Source organism: Humulus lupulus, chromosome 9 (assembly GCF_963169125.1).
Source record: "Humulus lupulus chromosome 9, drHumLupu1.1, whole genome shotgun sequence".
In the NCBI taxonomy this organism is placed as follows: domain Eukaryota; kingdom Viridiplantae; phylum Streptophyta; class Magnoliopsida; order Rosales; family Cannabaceae; genus Humulus; species Humulus lupulus.
In genome coordinates this window covers 9,527,571-9,542,911 of record NC_084801.1, presented here as the reverse complement: position 1 = coordinate 9,542,911, position 15,341 = coordinate 9,527,571, and positions in this window count along the sequence as shown.

Sequence of the window (15,341 nt, the reverse complement as noted above, 5' to 3'; positions counted from 1 at the left end):
TACAAACAAGAGTTAGTTATATAATCATATCATAAATTTCAACAAGTCATTACAAAATCTTATTTATACTAACCATACAACATCATAAAATCCTAGGTCATATCGTAGCCTAAGTCCTAAGTCATAGGTCATAAGTCATATTCATAATCGTAACTATGGGTCATAAGTCATAATCATAATCGTAACTATGGGTCATAAGTCATAATCATAAGCGTAACTATGGATCATAAGTCATAATCTAACTATAGGTCAAAGATCATAATAACAAGTCAGATATAATAAAAAGATAAGTGCTTATATAATGGGGTGGCAATTAAGCCCCGGACAAAAGTCTGTCATACACCGGACATCAACTTAGGTCTGTCATAAAATTGTGGTAACCAAGCCTATCGAACATAAGTCTATCATACATCATTGGACACCTTAGGTCAAGACACACTTACCCCTTTATTGTACCAAAAATGTTAGGACATACAAAACACAAACTAAATCATAAACTTAACTACCTAATTTTCCTTACCAAAAACCAGGATATTGGAGACAAGAGCGGGATTGGAAGCTCCTAAAACCAAACTGTTATAAAAAAAAAAAAAAGCATGGATGACATGGCAAATGTTTGATACACGTGGCTGACATCTGGCAGAAGTCTTGTTCGACTATCGACCAGAGAAATGTCTATGGCACAACGCTCAATCTTTATATACGACAAGCCTGGTCATATACTCGCTATATTTGGAGAAAATCTTATGCAGTTATAACCATATCCGAAATTATCTCCCATGATTTCCTAAGTATCCGATTATTTAGGAAAGAATATCTATAACAAATTAATGTAATCCTCCTTGAGCCTATAAATAGAGAAAGACAGCTCAAGGAAGAGACACTTTTGGCTTTCTAATTATCAGAGATTAGATGTAATGACCCACTAATCTAGACTCTTGGACCATTATCGAACTATACATACAAATTCTTACTAAAACATACATTTGCGAAAATACCATAATTTATTATAAACTTGTAGAAACAAAGGTTACTTTCATAAAAATAAGTAGGATATGGGTACCCATTGTCTTTACAACAAAAATAACTTAAAGTGAAAAGAGTTACATAGAAAATGCGGAAAATACATGTAAAACCATTAAAAAAAAATAAAATTAGACTACATCCTCGAATCGAATAACGCTCGGCCCCTTGACTCCATTCACCATCGATACACATCCTCTAAGCGTCACGAATCTTACCGCCTCTAAAGCTATTTTCCTGCACATAAAACAAAAAGGAATGAGCCTAATGCCCAGCAAGGAAAATCTAACACATAGTCATAAACATAAATTTCATAATAAACGTAAAGACATATCATAACACTTAATACATACACTTATTATAATGGCCATTATTACTTGGGGTCCCATAGACTAAACAAGCTTATGCCCATGAGATTAGTGGGGTCCTACTAGCTAAGTAGGCATATGCCCATAATCTTTTTGGGGTCTTGTTAGTCAAATAGGGCATAAGCCCAAGCCTACAAACATACATATTCATAACACATTTAATAACATAAAACATAAGATAACATAAGCATATAACATATTGATTCTAGCCTATTTTCCTTACCAAAGTTACCGGGATATGTGGACTGAGTTGGGACTTTTTGGAACACTCCTAAAACCATATGAGAAAGAGTGAGTCTTATGAAGAAGAAGAAATGAAAAGGATGGAAAGACTAAACCATTGAAAAACATACTTGCCGAAACTTATGTGCTTAAGAACTTGGATTCCCTAACCAAAATAAGAATGAGGTTAGGGGACTGAGTAGAAGGTTATGAAAGAGGAAATAACATAAAGCAAATGAACTAAAGTTTTTGTTTACCTCAAAGACTTGAAAGACCAATCTATACCACAACCGAAATACTATAGAACCTCACTTCCCAAAGTGTTTGATAAGCTTATGATGTTTAAGCTTATGATTTCCCAAACCAGGTGTTTACACTCTCACACTCACTTAGCACTAGCAGCTTCTGAACTTAGAGCAAAAGGTGAATAATGGCTGGGTACTAGGTCCTATTTATAGAGTTTGGGAATGAAAGTATCTTGATTTTACTTGAATAAAAATAATGGCTTTTTAGGTGAAAAATCATTTGAATAATCGTTCAGCAGAGGCTGAAGATTCGTTCAAAAGATGTTGGACTTTTGAAGAAGTTTGAATGGCTGAAAGGAAAAGAATTCAAAAATGTTTGAATTTATGCTGGAGGAGGCGATATATCGCCCCCTGTAGGCGATATATCGCCTGGGCCAGTATGCCCGAGGCGACCGTGCATCGTCTCGTGTTTTCCGTATCTACATGCTGCGATATATCGCCCCCTATAGCTGCGATATATCGGCACACGCTGAATATTTAAACACGAAATTACACATTTTTAGCTAAGTTTGAATGGAGTAAACAGCCTTGACTAAGCCTTCAACGTATTCAAAGCTGATGACTGACCCTATAACATTCAAACTTTACCCTTATTTAATTTAATCCTCAAAAATACTTAATCCTTAATCACCATTCATAAAATGTGCTTAAAATCCTATTGGTTGATATCTAAACCTTATAGTACAATAAATATAATCCTTAATATCAGTCATATTAATCAACCTTAGGTTAAAATTAATATTCTTAAACTATAGGTTAAACTTAGAAAATCTATAAGTACTACTATGAGTGTCCAAATAATTCCCGGTCTGAACCAAAAATCCACAGTAACCAAGATAATACTAAACATACTATAATACTACTAAACAATTAGCTAAGTAAAGTTCTTGGACTCTACATTAGAGTTTTACAAGTATTACTAGAGCTATCACATTCGATATATTGTATTGTTCTTCAGATGTTGGTGAAACTCATTGAACCCTAGTTCTTTGATCACTCCTTTGAATCTTATATCAATAACAGCTCAAGTGGACGTAGGTCATTACCAGATTCTGGGGCCGAACCACTATAAATTCTTGTGTTCTTTACTGTTTTTTTCATCACATTTATTTCAACATATTTTTCCACATCAAGCATATTTGACTCCGTGTCAGTTGGCCAAAATCAGGGTCAACATTTTGGTGCTTTCATTGAGAGCTTGATATAGTATTGTTGAAATATCAATGGCGAAAACTACCAAGAAGACTGGACAGGCGGCTAGCGCTGCACCATCTCAACCGCCTCGTCCTCCTCCCAATGTGATAGAGGATAAGCCACATTTAGAATTTGATGAGGAAGAACTGGATTCCGAGATGCTGAAGAATACCCTAGGGGTATTGCAGGACGAACTGGCCAATCTGAGGGCCAGCCAAGAAAGTGCTACTAAGATTATGGCGCGGCAGCAACAAGAGATTGAGAAACAACACCTGGAATTAAGAAAAAGGCAGGCAGAGATGGACCGCCGTTAGAGGGAGGCCATGGCAGCCCTCGTAGGAGCCCTACAGCTGGCTAGGAGTTAGGCTGCACCTGCTTCGTAGCCCAATCAACCAACAAATGGGCCGCCCCAGAGGGGTCCTAATCCTAGCCCGCCTATCCAACCCTCTAGCCCCAAAGGCCCGAGCAGCCAATAATGCCTCAGGATGATCTCCCACCAAGGGATCATGAAACACATCTTCTCTCCCAAGCCGGTCGCGACAATCCCCCGCGGTCAAGGCAGAATAGGACCGGGCAGCAACCCCGCAGTCCTAGATGCCATAGGGGCGAAGAGCCAAACCAACCGAGCAAAAGGCAGCGTCCTTCTGGAAACAGAAGGAACTTAGAGACAGGCTCTGCAGTCCGGGGCCCCCCACGGCATGATAATGCACGGGGACCTACCGACCAACGCAGGCCACCCTCTAACGCTCGGGAGGTTCCAGCCCGGGAAGGCAACCGAGGGAACAGTCGATCCCATCGTAGCCAATCAAGGTTCAGAGAAGGCCACGATTATAATGAGGCTGACTCAGGCAGAGGTAACGCCGGTTGGAGGAATGAAGAAAGAGGTGGGGGCAGAAGCCCGCCACCTAGAGATGACCAACCCGAAAGATGTGACGCTGGGGGGCAGCCCAGGCATAATAATGTCTTTGACCGGCTCGCAGCTACCGAGCAGCGGAGAAGAGACGAGGATTTAAGAGATGTACTCAACGATCGCATGGAACGGCACGATGAGTACATTCCCCCAGTGACAGCAGAGGCCCCAGCGATTCCTAGCGCCGTGCAAGCCCAGATAGATGCCCTCAACCAGGCAGTGCAACAACTGGTCAGGGGAAGAACATCTTATATCGATCACGATAGGAGAAAGGGCACTCATTTCGTTCAAAGGATAGCTATGGCAGAAACCCCTAGAAAGTTTAAGATGCCTACACTTCCAAACTTTGACGGGATGGTGACCCATTATCTCACGTAAACAAATTTGAGATACAAATGGATATTCAGAAAGTGTTTGAAGACGCTCGGTGCAGGATCTTCCTTGCAACACTTTTTGATGTTGCACAGGAGTGGTTTTTCAAATTCCCTCCTGCAAGTATAGTTTCCTGGGAGATGTTCGTGAAGGAATTTTACGGACAATTATATGCGGGTCGTGTGCACCCAACTGAGGCAAACCAGCTGGTCAAAATACGCCAGCAAGACGGAGAACCACTGAAAGATTACGTCCAACGTTTTATGCGAGCAGCTGCTGGAGCAAAAACAGTGGGTGACGAAGGCAAAATGATGGCCATAACTACAAGGGTTAAGCGCTGCACGCCTCTTTGGAACAGCCTCAGAAAGCATGGAGTCAGGACTACCCAGGAATTTTTGGATCGAGCTGATCGATACATCAAGCTCGAAGATGCCATAGCCAACGGCGGAAAGCCCCCAGGCAAGGATAAGGGGACTGCTGAGCCCGCCAAAGCTTCCAATGGGTCAAAACCCAACGGCAACGGGAAAGGCAACGGGAATGGCAATGGAAATGGCAAGAATGGGGGAAAACGGCCACATAATGAGCCTTCTACCTCTGACAATAAACAAGCCAAGGGTAATCGTTATGAACCTCGGTTCACTAACTACACTGCCCTTATTGAGTCTCAGGGAGAGGTGTATCAGGCCACGAGTTCCAGTGTGCCTTATAAGAAACCTGCTCCCATTCGAAAAGATATTTCAAAGAGAGACACTACCAAGTTCTGTCGTTACCATAACGACTACGAACATGATACAAATGAATGCAACCAGCTCAAGGATGAAATCGAGTTCCTTATTAGACAAGGACACTTGAGAAGATATGTACGGGTCTCGAGAAATTCCCAACAAGAAGCTCTAGGTGGCAACGAGCATGCGCACACACGCCAGAGTTCACCACCTTTGCAGCCTAACCCCATAGCTGGCACTTTACTCACCATCTGCGGAGGCCCACACCTCGCGGGAAGCAGTGGAAAGCCGAGGGAACGATATGCTCGAACCCACGCCACGACCAGGACATCGATATGATGACTGTAGAGGACAGGACATCAAAGAAGGCTCGGTCAGAAGAAGGTGAAATAACCTTCTATGATAGTGACGCCCAACATGTCTGATTCCCACATTCCGATCCACTGGTCATGGACGTTCAAATCGCCAATATGATGGTGAAAAGAGTACTAGTTGATACAGGAAGTTCAGTGAACATCCTATACAAATCTTCGCTGGAACGCATGAAGTTGTCCATTAAGGACTTAGAACCCTGCAACCAGACAATTTACAGCTTCTCAGGCGAGGGACTCGCCCCAGCAGGGTCAATCAGACTTCCAATTACAGCAGGTACAACACCTGCTACCAGGACATTGCTCGCTACTTTTATAGTAGTCGATTGTCCTTCGGCGTATAATGTTATCATTGGAAGGCCCATACTGGTTGATCTTCGGGCCGTCACCTCAGTATGGCACTTGGCCATGAAATTCCCAACACACGCAGGGGTAGGACGCGTGTTGGGAAATCAAAGAGAAGCCAGGGAGTGCTACAATGCCTTAATCACAAAGGCGAAGAAGGGAACGTCAAAGTGCACTCCCCCAAATAGGTTGCAGATGGATATTGATACACAAGCCCAATCCGATGATAGAGTCACTAAATAGAGTGTTGTCCAAAGTGAGGATAGGGATTTAGATCCTCGCTTTGGGGATTTTGAGGAAAATGTTGGACCCGTCGAGGACCTGGAAGAGGTCCAACTTGACGAGAAAGACCCGACTAGAGTTATAAAGGTTGGGAAAAACTTAGAAGCAACCACGAAGTATGCACTGGTGGAATTTTTGCGAGGGAACCAGGAAGTTTTTGCCTGGTCACACAAAGACATGGCTGGGATAGATCCTGCAGTTATCAGCCATGTCCTGAACGTAGACAAGAGTTTTCCACCCGTGCAACAAAAAAGAAGGCTGCTCGATAAGGACAGATCGAAAGCCTTAAAAGAAGAAGCCGAAAGACTAAAGGAGAATGGGTTCATCATGGTGGCATTTTATCCATTGTGGGTCTCTAATCCAGTACTAGATCGCAAGCCTAATGGCAAATGGCGAACCTGTGTGGATTTCACAGACCTCAATAAAGCTTTCCTAAAGGATTGCTTCCCACTCCCAAGGATCGCCAGCTGGTCGATGCAACTGCAGGACATGAGATCCTCTCCTTCATGGACGCATACTCAGGGTACAATCAGATCAGTATGCATCCCCCTGACGAGGATCACACTAGCTTTCGGACCGATACAGGGTTATACTGTTATAAAGTGATGCCCTTCAGACTGAAAAACGCTGGTGCGACTTACCAGTGACTGGTCAACCACATGTTTAAAGAGTTGATCGGAGTAAACATGGAGGTATACGTGGACGACATGCTGGTAAAGTCAAAAAAAGCGGAAGGACATGTGAAGGATTTACAAGAGTGCTTCAATGTTCTGAACAAATACCAAATGAAATTAAATCCTCTCAAATGTTCCTTCAGAGTCAGATCAGGGAAATTTTTGGGGTTCATTGTTAATACAAGAGGAATCGAGGCCAACCCCGACAAGATAAGAGCCCTGATTGACATGAAATCGCCAGAAAAGATCAAGGATGTGCAAAGTTTAACTGGGAGAATTGCCGCACTAAGTAGATTTATTTCTAAGTCGACGGATAAATGCGTCCCTTTCTTCATTCTACTTAGAGGCAACAAGAAATTCGAATGGACAGGAGACTGCGAGTAGGCTTTCCAAGCCCTAAAAACCCATATGGCACAACCTCCTATTTTGTCAAATCCTATCAAAGGAGAAACTTTGTTCATCTACCTGGCAATCACCGAAGTTGCTGCTAGTGCGGTACTGGTACGAGAAGAAGAAGGCGTACAAAAGGCAGTTTACTATGTAAGCAAGAGGCTAATCAGAGCAGAGTTGAGGTATCCTCCCATCGAGAGGTTAGCCTATTGTTTAATCTTGGCCTCAAGGAAGCTACGTCCCTACTTCCAAGCCCATCCCATTACAGTTTTAACTGACCAACCCCTTCAGCAAGTCTTGCAAAAACCAGAGGCAGCTGGGCGTTTATTAAAATGGGCAGTCGAACTCGAGCAGTTCGACATTACATATTCCCCGCGAGCAGCAATAAAAGGACAAGCCTTAGCTGATCTTATTGCCGAGTTCACTGAGCTCCCAGACGACATACAGTGTGAAGAGCCTAGTGCACCTGAGCCATGAGTTAAAGCTCCTTCGTGGAAGTTATTCACGAGCGGATCGTCCAACGAATCTCACGCAGGAGCATGAGTGATATTGATAACGCCAGAAGGGCATCGATTTCACTGCATCAAATAATGAATCTGAATATGTAGCACTCCTCGCTGGGTTAACATTAGCAAAAGATATGAGTATAAAGGTGCTGGATATTTACAGCGATTCACAGCTAGTAGTGAATCAGGTCCTAGGGGAATATCAAGCACGAGGCCTCAAAATGGTGGCCTACTTAAATAAAACTAAAGATCTGTTAGCTCAGTTTAAGAAGTATACCCTCCAACAAATACCTTGGGATCAGAATTCGAACGCAGATTCCTTAGCCAAACTCGCAAGTGCGAAAGACGCTGACACTTTGAATATTGTGCCAGTAGAAAGATTGTGCGAGCCAAGCATACGAGCAGATGAGACTAATATGGAAATCCAGATAGAGGACACGTGGATGGCACCATATTTAGAGTATCTCGCAAATGGTGCATTACCAGCAGATAGAAATAAAGCAAGAACCCTCCAAATGCAAGCTGCTAGGTACATACTGGTTGATGGTGTTCTTTACCGAAGAGGATATTCCATGCCACTGCTAAGATGTATTACACTGGAGAAGGCTAAAGAGCTGATGAATGAGGTACATGAAGGCTTCTGTGGGGATCACGCTGGGGGGCAGAGCTTGTCAAAGAAGATACTGAGGCATGGTTATTTTAGGCCGACTATGAACGAAGATTCAATGGAGTTTGTGTGAAAATGCGATAAGTGTCAGAGATTTTCCAAAATCCCACGCGCAGCTCCCAGCGAGTTAAAGCAAATGCAGAGTCCTTGGCCTTTTGCAGTATGGGGAATAGATTTGATTGGATCTCTGCCAACGAGAAAAGGTGGAGTGAAGTACGTAGTCGTAGCAGTCGATTACTTCACCAAATGGGTCGAAGCTGAGCCGCTCGCTACCATAACGACCAAGAAAGTTCTTGACTTTGTCATCTAGAACATTGTTTGCCGATATGGTTTGCCTCAAAAACTTGTCTCAGCCGACGGCACCCAATTTGACAGTGACTTATTCACAAACTTCTGTGAGAGACATGGAATCGTCAAAATCTTTTCGTCAGTCGCACATCCACAAGAAAATGGGCAAGTGGAAGCAATGAATAAAATGCTTAAGGACACCCTGAAGAAAAGGCTTGAAGAGCTAAGGGAGCATGGCCAGAAGAACTGCCTAAAGTACTCTGGTCGTATAGAACATCACACCGAACAGCGACAGGTCATACCCCATTTTCTTTAGCATACGGGTATGAAGCTATGTTGTCCGTCAAGTTAGATCCACCCTCACATCAACGAATTACATACGACCAGGACCAGAATAGCCAGCTGATGATGGAGTCCCTAGACTCACTTGAAGAGAAACGGGAAAAAGCCCAACTCCGAGTAATTCGTCCAGTACTTTAACTCAAAAGTAAAAGAAAGAAAATTCAACGTCGGAGACATAGCATTACGACCTGTTTTCTTAAACAGCCGCGACGCAACTGCTGGAGTACTCGGACCAAACTGGGAAGGACCTTACCAGATTGAAGAAGTCCTTCATCTAGGCACTTACAAGCTTGCACGCTTAAATGGAGATCTCGTTCCATGCTACTGGAATGGAGAACACCTGCGCAAGTGTTATCAATGAACAGTCCTTTTTAAAGGACTGGCAGGTATTAATTTTACTTTTTACAAGTTTTGAAAAAGGGTTAGCCACGTTGTATGGCTAATCGCTTATAAGTGTAAGATCTTTTTAAGATCACTCGTAAAGACATGTTTAGTCCATTTTTAATACGAGATTATAAGGGACTGTGCGCAGCCAGTCATTCTTGCCAACCTTTGTAAATTTATTTTTACAAGTATTTGTTCATTACGTGTGTTGTTTTGATGTATTATAAGTGTTAAATTTCCTAACGAGCAGTAATGTTCGAACAGGTCATGGTCAAGGCAAGTGACCAAGGACCTAAAGCTCCTCGATCACTTGGGGGGCATATAAGGTACATCGATGGCAAAGCATACCAAGAGGTATGTAAACACATGAACAAAATGAGTGAAAACATGCTACGGTACTTAGAGTATTTTTCAAATTTTATATTTTGTTAAATCAAACCAAAGTACTATGCTAAGTTCGGTCATGTGAACAGATGTTATAATAAACAAAAATATTATAATATCAAAAAGCATTCTTTTACACCGCGAGTAGCACTGCTCGGATGTAATTGTTTAATTAAAAGTAAAAACTGCCCTTGCAGCAATAAAAATAAATTGTCTTTACAAAACGACCCATGGGCCATAAAAATGAAATAAAAAGAAAAGATTAATTCTAAGGAGTAGGAGGGTCTTGAGGATTGGCAAGAGTGCCTTGGTCGGCCGAAGGACCAGTTTCAGCATCAGCAGCAGGCACTTTGGCCTTTTCCTCTTCTTACAGCCGAATGGTGCACTGCGCCATCAGAGTCCTCCTCAACCGCTCGGACAAGTAGTTGAAGTTGGCCTCCCGGTTGTGCTTCCAGAACTCATAGAAGCAAAGGTGAGTGGCTTCCTTATACTTCTTCAAATTCTTGGCACCTTCCTCCTCGAGCTCCTGCACTCGCTTCTCAAGCTCCCTCATCTCCTGCCTGCTGGCGGTCAGATCAAGATTAAGCTGCTTACTTTCTTGAGTGATGAGCCTGGCACTCTCCCTGAATTTTTCTCTGGATTCGTTGGTTTTCTTCAGGGTATCTTGGGTGTCCGAAAGCTCTTTGGTACGAGTAGCTTTGTCCTCGCACAGTTGTTCCTGCTGGTTGGACAACTCCTTGTTCTCCTGGAGCAACTTGTTGTTCTCGGCCTCAAGTGCTTGCTTAGCCTGGGCAAGCCTGGAGTTGAAGTTCTTTCCCCGAGAAACCAATGCCCCAGCACAGCGCCAGCCAGCAGTTAAAGATAGCAGCCCCTGAAGACAAAGAATGACATAAAGTAAGGAAAATAAGTCAGACGTGAATGATAAAGTAGCAGGAGATAACTTACGCTGACTATCTCATTCAACCCTCTGTTGATGATTTGGTCGACCTCCATTGAGGAAGTTTCAGTGATGGCGGCCTGGCTGCGTCTGTGCTTAGAAAGCTTGTATATCCTCTCCCTGGCCGAGCCAACCACGAGGCTGGGCAGGGAGCCTTCAGGCAAGTTGTCCAAAATCTCCTTGTCAGCAACCTTAGAAGAAGGCTGTGGATTTACAGGTGTGGGAGTCATCTGCTCGAAAGGGGGCGGAGGTGGCGAGTTCTCCTTGGAGGGGGCGGTGGCAGGAGCATCTTCTGTTCGAGCCTTCTTTGAGGGGGTCTTGCCGCTTTCCCCTCGAGCCCTCTTGCTGTCCTTCTTCGGGACAGAGGAGGCAGCGGCAGCCTGATAGTGCTCAAAGACGTCCTCAGAGTCCATACCTGCACCAAAGGAAGCAACACAAGCAGTAAGACTAAATGGTCATGCAGGATAAAAGAATGAAAGTAAAAGGATTATAAGTAAAGTACCCGCGCTACAACTACTGGTCGTAACATTATTTACTGAACTACCTAGTTCCTGGAAGAAATCTAAGTTTAAAGAGGGAGCATTCCTAAAGTTTCCATCCCCATCAAATAGATGAGAGGGAATTGGCAAATGATTTAAAAGCAAGATTATTATACTGTTTTTTTCAGACGAGTCGTCGGAAAGTTCGGTAAACTCAGCAGCCTTTTGTTTTCCCTTGCCCTCGGGGGCCAAGGGTTACTCTGCTCGATGAGGGACGGAAGGTTCCCTGATCGTAACCCCAGTTGGTCTCCTCCGCAGAGGAGACGCTTGAGGTTGCTGCTCGGGTTCCACTTCGGCTTGGACATTGTCCGCCGAAGGTTCTCTCGTCGCTGGTTGAAGGCTCCAGAGGCCGGCCAACCTGAGGTTAGCCTCGGTAACTAAATTTTTGACACTCTTATCAGCATTTGGCATGCTGGCTAAGAGTATTGCCCTTGACTCCATCCCTGGAGTTGGGATTGGACGTAACCATGGGCTTGGAACACAATCGGATGTCAAGACATTGTGACAGAAAAACACTAAGTGAAGAAGCTAGTGACAGAAAATTTTTACCTCCTCGGGTGAAGGCCAGGTTGTCTGCGGCTAAGTCAGGAGTAAGGAAGTATTCATGGTGATACCTCCCCGCATTGGAAATATGAGTAGTGTCGGACAAGAAAATGCGCCCGGTTTCTTGGTGACAGAATTGAAAAAACCCCGTGCCTTCATGGTTAGGGTTGGACTTAAGGTCAAAGAGAAAGTTGACCTCGTGGGGAGTAGGTACTGGCCATTTTCTAAGTTTATAAAGGATATAGAGTGCGGCCAGCATTCTATATCCATTTGGGGTGATTTGAAAGGGGGCTACTCCGAAATAATTTGCAACCCCCTGAAAGAACGAGTGAAGAGGCAGAGTGGCACCTGCCTCAATGTGAAACCTCGACCAGGCGCTGTAGGCTCCGCCTGATAGGTTGGCCCACTAGTCGATAAAAGGTCTGACTAAGGTCACCCCTGTCAAGTTGTACTTATTTAAGTAGTTGGCGATCATCCGCAGCGTCACCTTACTCTGGGGAACAACGTGCCACTCAACATTCAGCTGATCAGCGTGTTGAGGACGGGCACGCCTTTGTACATTGACATCAGGAACATATTCACCTCGACCACTGGTCGAGGGGGCATCAGCAGCAGGCTAGCACGAGGAGTTACGGATTTTCCTTTTTTGAGCTTTTGTTTTTGTTCGAGCCATTCTCTGGGTTGGGACTAGAGAAGGGTTTGGGCTAGGGCGAGAAAAAGGGATATCTGGTATCAGAGTAGAGGGGTTTTCTTCGCCTTCAAGCAGCTGATCTAGGAGGTTGTCTTTGATGGGTCTTTCTCCTCCCCAAGGGTCTTGCATAAGAACTGCAAATAGACAATGGAGGAGATAAGACACATAGTCTACAAAGTAACATGGGGGACTGGGATAACGTTGCTCGCGTCTATTGACCAGCAGCATCCTACCCATACACTAAGTTTGGTGCTAGCAGTTTGAAAAACGGATCAAAAAAGGAAATAAAATGTTTTCTGAAAAGAAACTTTTTCTACTCCTAAAGGGCGGGAAAAAACCCAGTTTTTTTAACTAGCTTAAAGATTGAATTTTTACGTCGATCTTACACCCTAAACCTATGATCCTTACTATTGAACCAGCTCCAAACTTATATAAAGTAGGAATACACTCTCTTACCAAGCATCAGATGGCTTATACAAAAATCTTCATAATTTCTACTCAAGAACGCAGGAAATCACAGAGTATAGTAACAGCATGCATGGCGTAATGAAAAGTTTAAAAGACGAAGTGAATACCTGGGCAAAGCATGGAGATTAAAAAAAAAAGTAGAAATTTCGAGTCGGGAAGACCTTCGGCTGGGCGTCTGAATGGTTCCAAAATTCTGGGTTCTGAAGCAAAGTTCTTGAAGTTCTTGATAGGAATGGTGAGTAAAAAATTATAAGGAAGATAAAGAGGTTACTTATAGAGACAGAAGTATGGCAAAAAGTGGTAATCATTACTTTCCCATTTTCGAAACGTGGGGGAGTTTATAAGCCGTCAAATTGTTTTCTTGAAAACTGAAAGGGCTTGATTAGACATAATTATGTCACAGTTTTCAAGAAAGCACGAGGATTCTGACAGATTTCGTGGGGCATATGAACAGTTGTTTCCCTAAAGTTTCTTTATTGCTGGTCGCAATAAACAAACTTGGGGGGCAAATGTTATCCAAAAAACAAGCATGGATGACATGGCAAACGTTTGATACACGTGGCTGATATCTGGCAGGAGTCTTGTTCGACTATCGATCAGAGAAATGTCTATGGCACAACGCTCAATCTTTATATACGACCAGCCTGGTCGTATACTCTCTATATTTGGAGAAAATCTTATGCAGTTATAACCATATCCAAAATTATCTCACATGATTTCCTGAGTATCCGATTATTTAGGAATGAATATCTGTAACAAATTAATGTAATCCTCCTTGAGCCTATAAATAGAGAAAGATAGCTCAAGGAAGAGACACTTTTGGCTTTCTAATTATCAGAGATTAGAGTTTTACAAGCATTACTAGAGCTTTCACATTCGATATATTGTATTGTTCTTTAGAGGTTGGTGAAACTCATTGAACTCTAGTTCTTTGATCACTCCTTTGAATCTTACATCAATAACAGCTCAAGTGGGCGTAGGTCATTACTAGATTCTAGGGCCGAACCACTATAAATTCTTGTGTTCTTTACTGTTTTTGTCATCACATTTATTTCAACATATTTGTCCACATCAAGCATATTTGACTCCGTGTCAGTTGGCCAAAATCAAGGTCAACACAAACATAAGAAACCATAAGTCCTCTAAGGAAAAGAAAATGAAAAGAAAATCTAAACCATCAAGATAATAACTTACCGAAGACCTTAAGTTTCAAGAAACTCAAATACCTAACCAAAAGTCATTATAACGAATTAGTACTTGAAGAAAAGGAAAGAATAAGAAGAATGGAAATGAACTAAACATGAAGATTAAAAGTACCTTAAACAGCTTAGGGCTTTAATCTTTACCTCAAACACTGAAATCACACAAAATATTACTTCCCAAGTGTTTATAAAAGCTTTAGATTTGAAAGCTTTAACCCCAAAACCCTAGTGTTTCTCTCTAGAATGAACTTAGCAGCTTGGAGGCTCTGAACTGTGCTTGAATGATGAATAAAATGGCTAAGTGAAGGGTCATTTCAATGAGTAAAACTAACTCCTATTTCAAAGAATAAATAAATGAATAATAATTTAAATTTGAATTATTTGTTCAACAGTTGCCCAGAACTTGGTCAAAAACGTTCAGGAACGAGTCAAAGTTGTTGAAGGTTGTTTCTAGTTCAGGATTTTACGAAAAATTCAAAAATGGCTCCAGGAGCTGATACATCGCCTACCCTAGGCGATATATCGCCCCTACCTATGCCCCGAGGGTCCGTGTTTTCATTCGTGCAAAGTCAATCTGTTTTCCGTATCAGTCATAGGCGATATACCAGCCTCTATAGCTGCGATATATCGGCATACGCTGATATTTCAAACACGTTTTTGCACACTTTCAACACACTTGAATTTGATTAAAGCCACTTTGACTGAGAAAAACGTGATCCTAACAGATGAGGAAAGGTTCTAGACCTTCTAGATCTATCCTTTATTAATTTATTCATCCAAAATGCTTAAATCCTTAATAATCATACATGTGACAAGTGTCATGCTCTTAATAATTCTATCTAAACCTAAGGTTATACTAAATAATATTTCTAGGACCAGTTATATTAATCAAACCTTATGTTAAAATTAATATTTCTAAACTATAAGTTAAACTTACAAAATTCATAACTATCTCTACAAGTTATCAACTAAATCCCAGCTTGAACCAATAACCACGAAAACTAAAATTCTACAGCTACTACTATTACTATCTAGCTAAGTAAAATTTTGAGACGCTACAGAATGGTTGCTGCTTAGGTCTAGTATTTATAGATTTTAGAATCCTTTAAGCTAGTCAATCTCGTTAATAGCCTAAATTAGACAAAATCGGGAAGTTACTCAAAATAACTTCTCATTTCATTTACTGCAAAAAATTTCAGATGTGACAGA